Raw genomic sequence first — 14,275 nt, forward strand, 5'->3', positions numbered from 1 at the left:
TGAAGACTTCTGCCCGTCTGGAGGACAACTTCGCCCGGCTTGGATGAAGACTTCTCCCGGCTTCGTTGAGGACTTCGGCCCGGTTGGATGAAGACTTCTCCCGGTAAGGTGATCTTGAAGGATTTAGTGTTCGGTTTTGTTAAGGGGTATTGGGTGGGTTTTAGAGTAGGGTTGGTTGTGTGGGTGGTGGGTTTTAATGTTGGGGGGGATTTGTAATTTTATTTACAGGTAAAAGAGCTGATTACTTTGGGGCAATGCCCCGCAAAGGCCCTTTTAAGGGCTATTTGTAATTTAGTGTAGGGTATGGCTTTTTTATTTGGGGGGGGGGCTTTTTTATTTTGTTAGAGGGATTAGATTAGGTGTAATTAGTTTAAAAATCTTGTAATTTGTTTATTATTTTCTGTAATTTAGTGGGGGGGGGGGGGGTTGTACTTTAGATAATTTTATTTAATTGTATTTAATTGTATTTAATTTTATTTAATTTAGGGAATTAATTTAATTATAGTGTAGTGTTAGGTGTTAGTGTAACTTAGGTTAGGTTTTATTTTACAGGTCAATTTGTATTTATTTTAGTTAGGTAGTTATTAAATAGTTAATAACTATTTAATAACTATTCTACCTAGTTAAAATAAATAAAAAACTTGCCTGTAAAATAAAAATAAACCCTTAGATAGATACAATGTAACTATTAGTTATATTGTAGCTAGCTTAGGGTTTATTTTATAGGTAAGTATTTAGTTTTAAATAGGAATAATTTAGTTAATGATAGTAGTTTTTATTTAGATTTCTTTTATTTATATTTAAGATAGGGGGGTTAGGGTTAGACTTAGATTTAGGGGTTAATAACTTTAGTATAGTGGCGGCGACATTGGGGGCGGCAGATTAGGGGTTAATAAATGTAGGTAGGTGTCGGCGATGTTAGGGACGGCAGATTAGGGATTAATAATATTTAACTGTTTGCGAGGCAGGAGTGCGGCGGTTTAGGGGTTAATATATTTATTATAGTGGCAGCGTTGTCCGGTTAGGCAGATTAGGGGTTAAACATTTTTTTTAGTGTTTGCAATGCAGGAGGGCCTCGGTTTAGGGGTTAATAGGTAGTTTATTGGTGTTAGTGTACTTTTTAGCACTTTAGTTAAGAGTTTTATGCTACAGCGTTGTAGTGTAAAACTCTTAACTACTGACTTTAGAATGCGGTACCAGTCTTGACAGGAATGGGTCTACCGCTCACTTTTTGGCAGACTCGTAATACCGGCGCTATGTAAGTCCCATGAAAAAAGAGGATACGCAATTTACGTAAGTGAATTTGCGGTATTTCCAAGTCTGGCCAAAAAAAGTGAGCGGTGAGTCTGTACCTTCAAGACTCATAATACCAGCGGGCGTTAAAAAGCAGTGTTAGGACCTCTTAACGCTGCTTTTTAAGCCTAACGCAAAACTCGTAATCTAGCCGTATGAGTGGAGCGCTAACAGTTTATTGTGTCTGCACGCATCGGGTGTATCGCTCTTATTACAAGTTGAAAGTGATCGCTTTAGTGCAATTGAAGTTATTGCTCGATGGAATAGAGTGTCCTCAGAGCTCTGGATAACTGTTTCACAAAACAAAAAAGTGTTGCAAAGCACATAAAAAATACATTACAATGTACAGTCACACCCATAGTCACACCCATAATAACACTGTCTGATAAAAAAATATTTTTTAAAAAATTAGGAGGTCTCAGGTTCAAAGGTCTTTAACATAGATACATACATATACATGTCTAAAGATATATATATATATATATATATATATATATATATATATATATATTATATATATATATATATATATATATATATACTGTATATATATATATATGTGTGTGTGTGTGTGTGTGTCTATATGTGTGTATATATGTATTTATGTATTTATATGGGTATATAGGTATTTAGAGACTATATATATATATATATATATATATATATATACACATATAAACACATAAATACATATGTATAAATATATAGACATGTATATAAGTGCATTGGAGCCCTTCGCAGATAAGTAGCTGAAAACATGTAAAATAATGTTTTTGCAATATTCATATTTAATAAAGTGTTATACTGTGTATTTACTGTAATTATTTCACATTCCAATGTTCTTTGCATACCAGAATATGTTCTATGTATTTATAAATATATATTCCTATATAGATCTGTATATATCTATACCTATATATAATCTTCTATATATAGGTAAAGATAAATAAAGCATAAAAAACAGATATACTGTATGTAGAAATATGTATTTATTAATAAATAGAACATATTCTACTATGTAAAGAACATTGGAATGGGAAATATTCATATTTTCTTATTGGGTTAGCGCACTTGAGAATATGTGATCGGGTTTGTGCACGAGTAGGATGTTTTTTTTTTCAACTGTTTGTTTTTTTTTTTTGCTCCATTGATTCTATGTGTTAACACATGTGCAATATCCTAAATTCTGCTTTTTTGCGAGTACGGGGCTAGTGCGCAAGCGAAACAATGTTTACTTTCAACTTGTAATACTAGCGCTACCCGACACACATAAAAACCTAACTTCTAGTGGAGTAAGCACACAAGCAGGAGAGTTAAATACTGCTCCACTTGTAATCTGGCCCGTTATTAGCTCCATTTAACAAAGGCGGGGTTCGCTATCATGAACCTTGACTGCCCAGCCTCGTTGTCACTTCTTGTGCAATGCTGCCTCCTGTTTGCGCTCGGCCAATTGCGCTTGTGATGGCTTTAAAGCATCCTGATTGGATCTGATCAGGATGATTAAAATCCACTACACTTTAGGTGGCAGAGATGTTAAATTGCGACGGTCTTAAAGGAACAGTCTACTTATGAGCATTATAAAACGTAGCTGTTTTATTAATATAATATAAAACACTTGTGTAAAATAATGACATTTAAAAATAAGAACAAAGCAAAATAATAGTAAGGGTGATTTGGTAAATAATTAATACAGACACAATCTTCCAAATTCAAAATATGTATTAACGGTAAATATCCTAATATAAATATTGGTGTAATTTAACAGTCTATACCGTGAGAAACACGAGTGTCAGCAGAAATCTTTTTGGAAGAGCATTTAGCTTCAACTGGACCGCTTGTCTAACTTTATATTAATAAACACATATACTATGTTTTATCTTTTTAGTCTTTATTGTTTTTGCATAATGTGTTTTGTAATGTATTATGTTTATGTAATAAATAAAAACAACTTTTTAAAGAATGCATACTTGGTTTTATCCTAATAATCTGAAATCTGTCTATGAAATGGTATGCAGTAAATTAATGTGTAATAACAATAACCAGAGAAAAAAAGACGTTTGATTCAACCATGTCTAAAAAAACACCATAATCCACAAAGTGAGGTGAAAATGATTGCAAAAGTACACACATTATTTTTATTTCACTTTCCTTCTCTGTTATTTAATGAATTTTTGTTTTGGAATTTAATTTGATTTAAAAAAAACAAAAAAAACAGTGTATATGTTTGAGATGCATATTTGTTATATTTTTGTTATGGAATTTTCATCTTTTGATGATTCATTAATCTCCATGGCAACAGTTTAAAAGTGATAGCGGTTAGATAATTTGAATCATTGTTATCTGTGCATTTTGAAGGTCTATGCTTAACAAAAAGCTATTTTTTTCTCACAGGTTTGAAGGTAGAGACTATAAACTGCATCTGAATTTTATGTTCATTAACAGGAAACCAGGGAAACCAAGTTCATTTCACACTGCACAAATAACAGCTAACTTTCTTTTATGTGATCCTTTTGTCAAAAAAAAACAAAACTTTGAAAATAAAAATGCTGACAGTTGGTATTCTATAAAAATCATCTTGTAGAAGACTGTGTTAAGAGGCAAAAACAAATGTGTTGACATTAATTATATCTGCAAATTATGAACTATTTCTAGAATCACTTTCATGAATGAACTAGCAAACACAGGCCAAGTTCAAAATAATTCTGGTGTGCATTCTAGCATTAAGATCTGCCATATTACTGAATGAGCAGTGCTCAATGTTCTGGAGGATATCCAATAAGGAAGTTGCTACCTAGCATAAAAGTGAATCAACATTCCGTAATACCATGTAAACCTAAAGAATGGCCTCACCTTTTTCTGTTTAACCTGCATGGTATGTGAAAAATGAACAAAACCTGCACCCTTTACACACTGAATTAAAAAAAAAACGTGTTCCGAGCTGCACTTATTTCACCTTGTTTCTGTCATTTGAAATGCAGGATTTATGTTGTGTAGTATGTAGGAATGCCAGTGCAAGGAGTTAAAAAACATGATGTGTTTTAGCAAGAAAGAAAAATCTTCTGAATGTACTAGAATACTGTAATTCTAAAAATATAGATTCATCAAATAGTTCAAATATTTGTGAAAATCATTGAGAATAGAAATGAGAGTGTTTCAAATTGTTTTGCATATTTGGTCATATACATGTGGAAGCAGTGGCGTCACTAGGGGGGTGGGGGGCGGGCCGCACCTGGGTGACACCCTCCAGGGGGTGACACCAAAAAAAAAAAAAAAATTTTTATTGAAATTCAAAGAAATACAATTTTGAGATGCATAGATTATTTTATTAGAGGCTGGCATTTGTGAACATTAGTGGGACTGGGGAAGTTGTAGACACCCAATTTTTTTGCCCCTTGAGGCAGTGCTGCAATTTCAACAAATAGTTTTCCCGGCTGCTTTTGCTTGTTTGTACTTTGCTCCTCCCCTGCCCAATTTCACTATGAATGTTGTGGGTGTGCCGTGGGGCTTGCAAAGTTGCGCTGCTAGCCTAAACCTGCCTGCCTATCTGTGCTCACTGCTCAGTGACATGCGGCCCAGGGCTGTGCACTGACAGACTTGGAACAGAGTCAGAGAGCAGAATTTTCATAGTTTGCGCGCCTAAACCTTTTTTTCAGTGATTTATTTTAGAGTGCTCTGTTTATCTTTCATTTGATGTTCTGCTGAGCCAGGGAGCAGCTCTAGGCATGAGCTTCATAATTAATGCAGTGCAGTTTACATATTTTGTATGTGTGTGTCTGAGTTTTTGTGTGTCTCAGTGTTTTTGTGTGTGTGTTTTTGTGTGTGTGTCTGAGTGTGTTTCCGAGTGTTTGTGTGTGCATCTGAGTATGTTTTTAAGTGTGTCTGAGTGTTTGTATGTGTGTTTGCCTGTGTTTTTGTGTGTCTCTGCTTTCTGGGGGGGGGGGTGACACCATGACTTACCGCACCGGGTGACACCAACCCTAGTGACGCCACTGTGTGGAAGAAGGCACTGAATATTAACATTGTAGGTGCCCTGCCTCTTCTACCAAATATGCCTTTTAAGTAAACTTTATAGAATTGTAAGAAAAACCTTTTTTAGTGTTCCTAGCTTACAATAGATATTATTATCTATATTCCATAATAACATATTTTCATATTTCCTTGGGAATTATAGAATACACATATTTTTGGAGTTACTAAGTGTTGAAAATAATGATATTTTCGATGTAAATATATAAGGAAATAATTAGCCAAACCTACAACAAAAAACTGCAGTAATCCTTATGACAAATTGTCAAGCAGATAGATTTCATTGTCTTGTTGTTTGTTTTACTTTTTGTTTGGTGATTAAAAACAAAATCAAGCAGTGGATGCTGAGATGCAAAGGTTTAAAGTGACCTTATTTTTATATAGTTTGAGTACGCTCAAGTAGCGGAAAAATATGAATGCGTTCACTAGTGATTTGGTAAAGTGTAGTCTAGATATTTGTATGTATGGTCCTGTAGCTCAGTACTCCAGTCCTCAAGTACTGCTGATGTAAATATAAGTGCAAGACAGACTACACACGCATGTACTAGTCATTATACACTACACTGTCAACACGACCTATGGTGTTCCTCCACCCATGGGAAGTTCACAGGCATCTCCAGCCTGTGGGTTATCTGGCACTTGCAGGTGACAGGTGGTCACATTAACTCCAACCCGTTGGTATCCTGTTGCTCTAAAGTAATATATGTTTACACTGTACCTGGCTTGCAGGTACTGTGCTTCTCACAGGCAATGCACAGTAATCAGGTGGTCTAATTCTAGTCCATAGACATGTCAAGTCTCTATTGTGTGTCAGTAAGAGTGCTCTAACTCAGGCATGTGTGGGCACATATGCAAGGAGATCTATAACATTTCTTGGTGGCGTTTGAACGTTGCCTGTGAATAACAAAGTATCTGCAATCTGGGTTTAGCATGACTGTGTAGTGACTTAGCAAAAAGGGCATTATCGCAACTATACATCGTGTTGGACAAACAACGGGCTATAGTTAGTGTGGCTGTGTGCTGCTTGTGAGTAGAGGAAAATCAGTTGAGTTCTTTGCTTTTATTGAGCTTTTTAACTAAGTGATTTTATTAAAGTGGAATCTTATTGATGCAAAATAAATTCTGGCTGTCTTTTAATAAAAGCGTGAAATTCACACACCTGCTTGTGTGTATATTCCATTTAGTGCATTTTTTTACCTGGCTGTATTTGCACTTTGTAGGTTGTCTCTTCATTGAGGTTTGATTAAGTGAGGATTTCACATGGAAATTCCATCCCAGAGTCTGAAGTAAACTGTGTTGCGATACCTGAGCAACCAGCATATTTATCAGTTTGCGACATAGCACAAAACCTAATTACGGCTCAGTTGGAAACAAGCCCTTGGTTGGCCTTAAACTATACACAAAAATTGACTGTAAATCTCTATTGTGACATAATTATATATATAAAGTTTGAGCCTGGATATTTTGTTGCTAGCTGCATACATTTTCCGCTTATCTATCAAATATAGGTTGACTTGCATCTGAGATTTATACATAAGCAATTTGTGAGAAACCATATGAAACAAATAAAGATCTTCATTCACTTTTGAAATCCTCATGCAGGTAGTAACATGTTAATTTTATAAAAATATTAGTAACTGATACATTATAAACCCCACCCAGGCAATTACATATCTGCATAAATATGTTTTTCACTTTAGGGAGATAGAAGTTGAAATTTAACTTTCAAGTACCAGATAGAGCATAAAAAAAATCTTTCCAATTTCCATCTATTCACAAATTTACCTCTATCTCTTCAGAAGCGGCTATAGAGTTAGTGAGGCCTTAGGCAAAGAAACCTTAGGAGGACCCTCTTGAAGCATAGAACAAAACGTACACCCCATAAACATTAAACCAATCACCCAGGGGCATATGTTGGCCTACACCTACTAGACCTGTGCCTAGGACAGCAAGGTTTTGTAGGGGCAGCAGACTTTGAGAAGTAGTTAAATGGCTTTATGTCTTCCCATTTTATACTCTCCAAATGTTATATTTATTGATTTTATTACAAAATCCCTTGTTGTCTGGGGTAGGGGATATATGACCTGTCCATGTTTCTCTTGCAAATAGAAGCTAAAATTGTTGCTGGTGGGGGGTTGAGGGCAGCAGATTTTCTAGTGCCTAGGGCAGCACCAATGCTAAATATGCCACTGCAGCCACCTGATAACAAATGTAACATATGTAAGTAATATTTAGGGATCAGTTGTGTTAATGAATAAACTATAAGACAGAAAAAAATACCAGTATAAAATCGGTGTCCTCTTTATCTTAGGAAAAGACGACAATTAATAACCAGCTAATATAGCTTAGAGTGAACTTACATATCTTTTGCAGAATGCTTGTTGAACTTGGTTAAAGAACATGCCAATTGCATAGAGAAGGGTCAAAATATTTAGATTGCTAAGGGTATCTCTGTATAAGGTACACTGGACATGTGTAGGTTTCTAACCCTTACAGATGGATGAGCAATGACGGAAAAAAAATTACAGATATTGAGAAGATAAAAAAAAATATTAACACTTATTTAACAAACAAGTGCATGATGAAGAATATAGCAAGCTTAAATGACATCTTTCTTTATTATGTTAACCTATGCATCAATAAGTAAAAATACAACAAGAAATATGTACAAACAAAATGTCAACATTATAATAAATACATTATAGCCTTCATATCCTTAGATTGCTTAAAGGGAACTGATTATATGGATATGAAACCCAACACTTTTCTTTCATGATTCAGACATAGCATGTGATTTTAAGCAACATTCTAATTTACATCTATTATAAATTTCCTTTATTATCTTGGTATCTTTGGTTGAAAAGCAGGGATGTATACTTAGGAGCCAACCCTTTTCTAGAGTAGTATATGGCAGTAGTTTGCAGGAATGTTATCCATTTCCAAGAGCACTAGATGGCAACACCATTTCCTACCATGTCCCAGAGATGCCTTCCATCAAAAGTAATAAAGCTGTATGGGATATTGAATTTTACAGGAGAGAGAGAAGGTAACTGGAAAACACTCAGTTTGCATCAATTACAAATTAAACTGAAACATTTTCACTACCATTTATTTTACTCTGCCTCTGCCATGAAGATAGAAGATGCAGGACCCGCGATGGATGAAGATGGAGCTGCCTGGAAGAAGATGTTCCGTCGCTGGGATGAAGATCTTTCGCCGGACTTCAGCAATGGTGAGTACCGATTTTGGGGTTAGTGATGTTTTTTTTTATTTTGGGTTTTTTTTTTAGATTAGAGCTTTTTTATTTTTAATGGGCTAAATGTCCTTTTAAGGGCAATGCCCATACAAATGCCCTTTTCGGTGCAATAGGTAGATTAGTTTTTTTTTAGTAAGGTTTTTTTTTATTTTGGCGTTCGATGGGGTGGAGGGTTTGTAATGTTAGGGAGTATTTTGTTTATTTTATTGGTAAAAAAGCTGTTAACTTTAGGGCAATGCCTTACAAAATGTCATTTTAAGGGCTATTGGTAGTTTATTAAAGATGAGTTTTTTTTATTTTGGAGTTTTTTGTTTTTTTTAAACAGGGGTATTAGAATAAGAATAATTTTTATTATTTTAGATCAGTCCATTTGTTATTTTTTGTAATGGTAGTTTTTTTATTTTTTGCAATTTTAGTGTTTACTATTTTCTGTAATTTTATTTTTTATTTTTTTGTAATGTTAGGTTTTATTATTTTTAGTTATGTTAGGTTTTTTATTTTTGTATAATTAAAAAAAAAAAATAAGTAATGTTAGGTTTTTTTAAGTTTAGCTTAGGTTTTATTTTTATTTCACAGGTAAATTTGTATTTATTTTAACTAGGTAGTTAGTAAATAGTAATATTGTAACTAGCTTAGGTTTTATTTTTATTTTTATTTCTTTGTAACTATAATTTAGGTGTATTTTAATTGTGTTAAAGTTAGAGGATGTTAGGTTTAGGGGTTAATAGTTTAATTTAGGTAGTTGTGATGTGGGGGGGATGGCGGTTTAGAGGTTAATAATAATTTTATTTAGTGTTTGCGATGTGGGGGGACAGCAGTTTAGGGGTTAATAGGTTTATTTAGTTTTGGCAATGTGAGGTGACGGCTGTTTAGAGGTTAATAGTCTTATTTAGTGTTTGTGATGTGGAGGCACGGCGGTTTAGGGGTTAATAGGTTTAGTTATTGTTGGCGATGTGGGGGGACGGTCATTTAGGGGTTAATAGCTTTATTTAGTTTTGGCAATGTGGGGGGATGGCCGTTTAGGGGTTGGGTTTATTTAGTTTTGGCGATGTGGGGGACAGCGGTTTAGAGGTTAATAGGTTTAGTTAGTGTTAGTGATGTGGGGGGACGGCGGTTTAGGGGTTAATAGGTTTATTTAGTGTTGTCGATGTGGGGGGACGGCGGTTTAGAGGTTGATAGGTTTAGTTAGTGTTGGCGATGTGGGGGGACGGCGGTTTAGAGGTTAATAGGTTAAGCTAGTGTTGGGGATGTGTGGAATGGCAGTTTAGAGGTTAATAGGTTTAGTTAGTGTTGGCGATGTGGGGGGACGGCGCTTAAGTGGTTAATAGGTTTAGCTAGTGTTGGCAATGTGGGGGGACGGTGGTTTAGGGGTTAATAGGTTTAGTTAGTGTTGACGATGTGGGAGGACGGTGGTTTAGAGGTTATTAGGTTTATTTAGTGTTGGCGATGTGGGGGGACGGTGGTTTAGATTAGAATGATTAATATGAAGAATGGATCCAAAAAATCGGAAAATTATTTATTTGTTTTCGGGATTTTAGTTATGGTGCCGATTCGGAAATTCGAATTCATCCGAATCTCTGAATCAGCCAAAATTCGTCCGAAAACTTAATTTGGCCGAAACGAATTGCACATGTCTAGATGCCATGCAGTGCTATATTGCATTTTGCTTGTCTCTACTTAACATACAGAAATGCAGGGAATGTCCCTTGGAGTATTGCAAAATCTGCCTTTTAAGAATTTTTCTAGGGATATCACAGTGCTTGAGGATCATTTTAGATCATTTCACCTGAGCAGCGAGCTCCATCAGGCCCTTAGAAATAAACATTAACAGAAAAAGTGCAATGCAATTTCTAGATTTGGGGGTCCTGATCTCACTTCCTGAAGATCCCATTAGCTGTACAGGGTCCACATACTCAATACATATACATATGTAAATGTGTGCCCTAGCCACTGCAGGCTCCTGTACAATAATGATGAAAGAAGTATGAATCGATGCCATGTATGCAAATACACCTCTAATATGTCTCCTGTTCTCATTTAAAGGAACATGAAATCCAAATTTTTTTCTTTCATGATTTAGAAAGAACATGCCGTTTTAAACAACTTTCTAATTTACTTCTATTATCTAATTTGCTACATTCTCTTGATATACTTTGCTGAAAAGCATAACTAGATAGGCACAGTAGCTGCTGATTGGTTGCTGCACATAGATGCCTCGTTTGATTGGCTCACCCATGCATTGCTATTTCTTAAACAAAGGATATCTAAACAATGAATCAAATTAGATAATAGAAGTCAATTGGAATGTTGTTTAAAATTGTATTCTCTATCTGAATCATGAAAGAAAATGTTTGGGTTTAGTGTCCCTTTAAGAGTCTCTCTCGCATTAGCAACATATTGTTTCTAGGTGTTAAATTTGATAAGTCTAAATGTTTGTTTGTTTGTTTGTTTTGTTAGATATTTAATGTTAAATGACTTATGGTGAGTATCCGGGGAAATGCATCAGATATTATTAATTAAATATACAAAAAATATCTTTAATTCTAAAGTTTTGCCAGGTAAAATTGTAAGCATATTTTTTATAACTAACCAGATTGCATTATTGTTATTGCCCTAGATAAAAAAAACAAATGAATGGATCTAGGGCCCGATCCGATATAAATCGTTGCCCGCAAAAGCCGGCAATGCCAAATTTTGCGCTGGTTTGGTATCCTATATACAGCGTAACTTAGAAGTTACGCGCGTATATTTCTGCCTTTGCCCGTCGTTTTTTGGCCCATAGACTGACATACAAAACACGCGCAGTTTGGTATCCAATATACGGCGTAAGGACTTACGCGCGCAGATTTCAGAAAATCTACTCCATTCTCATCTCGCCACAAATTGAAGGCGCAGCAACCCTTGCACTGACTTAGAAACCAACGTAACTCTCTGAAGGCCTAACAAATGCATGTTTAACAACATACATATCAGCAGATTGATCACAAATAGTTAACCTCTTCAAAGCATTTATTATTCCTGCCCCTGCAAGTGTGTCAAACCAATCACAAAGGGGTGCATCATGGGGCAAAAGGGTGCATCATGGGGCACAAGGGGTGCTGGAAGCCCTACAATCCCCTGTTGTTCCGTCTACACATGCTGATTCTATAGTTGCTGCTGAGGTCCATGGTGATGGTGCTGCCCCTGCTGCAGCTGGTCATCGAATTACATACTGCAGATTTCCACTGCATGTAAGTGAAACTACTACATCCCACCCCCATTCCCTTAACCACCCTAATTACTGAAAATATATCATTAGTTCAATTCATGTTTTGGACACTATGATTTATTGACTATCATTTCGAGGAATGAAAATGGATGTTTATACCTTATGTTCACACCTTCTGTAAAAACATTATCATTTAGATATATATACCCATGTGCAGGGATAGGCAAGGTGTCCTTCACTAAAAGTCTTTACCTTAGAAAATGTCCGCCACAGCTTTGGCTCGTGCCTATCCCTGCACATGGGTCAATTTCTATTGGATGTGAGAAACCTTGATTTACATCTTAAAAGTGAATATCACTATATGTACCCTTCATACACAACTATGTGATGTGGTTTAGAGAACATGAATATGTCATAAACATGATAATATTACCTTTTTTGGGGCCAATTCCACACAGGCCTTATTATATTTTTCAACAATATTAGTGTACTAAAACACCCCTCACATGGATGTGGATGACAATTATATGGTAAATAACAGAGGACAAGATTTAGGCTGAAATATAAAATATTTTTTTTTTTAGGCTTCTTAGATGAGGGGGCTGAGGTGCCTGGAGTGGCTCTCCTGCCTCTCCTGGGTTGTGTGGATTCGGAGGATTCTGCAGGAGTGCTGGCCACAGATGAGAGGCTGGAGGCAGTGTCCTGCTGGTGTGTGAAATGCTCCACCAACACACCCAACAGTTGGTTTTGTTCCCGCCATCTGTTGTCAGTCTGCATCTGCATGTCCGAAATAACTCTCATCATCTGAGATTGATTCTGGACTATACCACTTAAAGATGCTGCCATGTCCCGTTGCAGCTCAATGGAACGCTGGAGTAAAGTCTGTTGGCTCCTGTAAAACCTGCGTTGGTCTCTCTGCATTCTCTCGCAGGTTGATGTGAGCCTCCTCTGGAGGGCAATGTATTCGTCGCCCAGGGCAGAAGTCAGAGGATCTAAAGGCTGTTCACCAGCAGGGATTATAGGCGCAGGTTCACCTCTAGCTGCTGTTGCATCTGGAACAATGGCAGCTGTTGCTTCATGAGGAACAATGACAGCCGGTGCTTCATGAGGAACAATGACAGCCGGTGCTTCATGAGGAACAATGACAGCCGGTGCTTCATGAGGAACAATGACAGCCGGTGCTTCATGAGGAACAATGACAGCCGGTGCTTCAAGAGGAACAATGACAGCCGGTGCTGCAGGAGGAACAATGACAGCTGGTGCTGCAGGAGGAACTGCCACAGCTATATGCTCCTCTTCATATGCTGGAGCTCTTCCAAGGGAAGCGGATGGTGGAGCTCTCCAGGTGGACTGGTAGTCCCATTGACGACTGGTGTGCGACCACTCAGCCTGACCAGTTTGTATGTCCTGGTGGTAAAAGTCCTGACTGGCCTGATATTGGGAGGGGGGGGTAAAGACATCTACCCTTTGGGGATGCCTTGGCTGCCCCTCATAACAAAAGAATAGTCCTCCGGCCAGGGCTCCTGCCAGGGCTCCTCTTCAAAACTTGGTGGCATGACGTATGGGTCCTCAACAGAGGCAATCCAACCCACTTCATGCCTGGGAGCATACTGTTGAGGGATTCTCTGGCCTGGTGGTGGAGGTGGATGCATGCCTGTTTGCACCCTGGTGACAGGAGGTTCTGTGGAGGAGTCAAATGATGAGAGGTATTAGTACAATATAAATATATCCATGTGGGCATACAATGTGCATTGATACATGCTAGGGCCTATACTCATTCTCATGTCAAACTCTATAACATGCATGTGCACATTGTGATTTGTGATATGAGGGATTTTAATATGCAAAGTATACATGTATGTGTTTCATACAATAGTTCTGTGTACATGTCAGTGATGGAGAAAATGTGTTCTTTAAGTGACACTATGGTCAAACAATTTCCTTTAGCCTGATGTAGGCACATAACGTGCTTTCTTGAGCTAAAAGTATTGTGATGGCTATAGTGTCCATTTACTGAAAACTCTACATTTGGCTTGTGGCCTGTGTTACTCCGAGACATGTTAGTATTTAACTATTCCACCTCATATCATGAATTTAAATGTGTTAAGTAGCATTAAATGGACATTAAACCCATTTTTATTCTTTCATGATTCAGCTAGAGCATGCAATTTTAAACAACTTTGTAATTTACTTACATTACCTAATTTGCTTCATTCTCTTGATATTCTTTGCTGAAAAGCATATCTAGATAGGCTCAGAAGCTGCTGATTGGTGGCTGAACATCAATGCCTCATGTGATTGGCTCACCCATGTGCATTGATATTTAATAAACAAAGAATAACAAAATAATGAAGCAAATTAGATAATAGAAGTAAATTGGGATGTTGTTTAAAACTGTATTCTCTATCTGAATAATGACATAAAAAGCTTTGGTTTAATGTCCCTTTAATGTGAAATCTAATTGTAGATGTTTTTGCTAGTAGGCCAAATAC

Source organism: Bombina bombina, chromosome 3 (genome assembly GCF_027579735.1).
Source record: "Bombina bombina isolate aBomBom1 chromosome 3, aBomBom1.pri, whole genome shotgun sequence".
NCBI lineage: Eukaryota > Metazoa > Chordata > Amphibia > Anura > Bombinatoridae > Bombina > Bombina bombina.